This window comes from Tarenaya hassleriana, unplaced genomic scaffold (genome assembly GCF_000463585.1).
Source record: "Tarenaya hassleriana unplaced genomic scaffold, ASM46358v1 Cleome191, whole genome shotgun sequence".
Lineage (NCBI taxonomy): Eukaryota > Viridiplantae > Streptophyta > Magnoliopsida > Brassicales > Cleomaceae > Tarenaya > Tarenaya hassleriana.
The window spans coordinates 180,911-182,558 of record NW_010965313.1 but is presented as its reverse complement, the minus strand read 5'-3'; positions in this window follow the sequence as shown (position 1 = coordinate 182,558).

Below are 1,648 nucleotides of genomic sequence, written 5' to 3'. Positions count from 1 at the left end.
GGAGTGTCAAGTCTCGAAGCACTGAAGACCGAATTGAAGGCCGATTTCAGGGCCGTGGCTAAAGCATCGGAGGTGAGAATCATCGATGTTGTGAGAGGGCTTTTAAAGGAGGTTGGACTCCTTGGAAAAGAGGGATTTGTCCCAAGTCCCACAGTGCAGGAGAACCCGGTGATAGATCCGGTAGATAAGGACATATCCACGCCCAGGTCCACAGCGACGCCCAGGTCCACAGTGCAAGAGATTAGAAAAAGTCCTATTGCGAAAGAAAGAGTTACGACAAGTCCTTTGATGTGTTCTGTCGGTACCGACGAATACTATGATCAAGATGTTGGACTTTTTGAGTTAAGACCGAGAGATGTGACTCCATTGGAGTCAGAAAAAGAGAAGATAACTACCCAGGAGGCATTGGTTACAGAGAAAGAACCGTCTCCTAAGGAGAAAGAGGCATTGAGCAAGGAGAAAGAGTCCTCGCCTAAAGAGGTTGATCTTTCTTCCATGGACGCAGAAGTAGGAAGTAAGTATTCAAACTTTGTCATTTGGTCACATTACTTGATCACATGAGATCATATTTACTTGGTCACATGCGACCATAGTTACTTGGTCACATGCGACCATAGTTATTTGGTCACATGGGACCATATTTACTTGGTCACATGAGACCATATTTACTTGGTCACATGGGACCATAGTTACTTGGTCACATGGGACCATATTTACTTGGTCACATGTTTTAATTAATCTGTGCATAACTTGTGTTTTGTTCAGAAAATGTCCCCGAAGAAGATGCTGAAGAGAATGATAGTGACGATGATGCTGGCAGTGGCGATGAGAACACGGAAGAAGAGGGTGACGCCAATGGTGATGAGGGTGAGACAACCGATGAAGATTCTGAAAAGGATGACGACGATGGCGATGATACCAATGGCGAAGAGGGTGAGGGAACCGACGACGATGATACAGCAGCTGAATCTTCTGACAAAGAATCGGCTGCCAAAACCAATGAAGACACAGATATGTCTGCCCCCCCTGTTGAACATGAAGTCAATCAACCTCCACCAACAGTTGACTCCTCTGATACAGAACAGTTGAAAAGAACAAAGAGGAAGCTTACTGATGGACCATCCAAAAGAAGCCCTTATGTAGAACCAACATCAACTGGTCCACCGGCCAAAAGACAAAGATCTCAGGCTGTAGGAGGTCGAGGCAGAGGCAGAGGTCGAGGCAGAGGTAGAGGCAGAGGCAGAGGCCTGGAGATTGAGTATGTGGAGGGACTACCTGAGAATGCTAACGGTTGTGACTGCGGTGTTTTTGCTGCGAAGTATGTCGATGCGATATGCCTTGGGAAAGAAAAAACGTTGTGCCCAATGATCTGTGATGCCAACATCTCCATGATCCGTGAGCAGTTGGCAGCCGCCATATTTGCAAATGGCCAAGTTCAGAAGAAGTAGGACTGACTATGTTTTATTTCACATAAGTATGACCTTGCTTTGTTTTTTTATTATATTATGTTATGAACTTCTTTAATTATATGTCTGAACTTCTTTAATTACAACATCTACAAAATCTAGATATAAAATGTGTTCCACAAGAGTTAGAGGTAAAAAATTAATTGGCATGAAAATGTTGGAGGGAAAAGAGATTTGGCTTA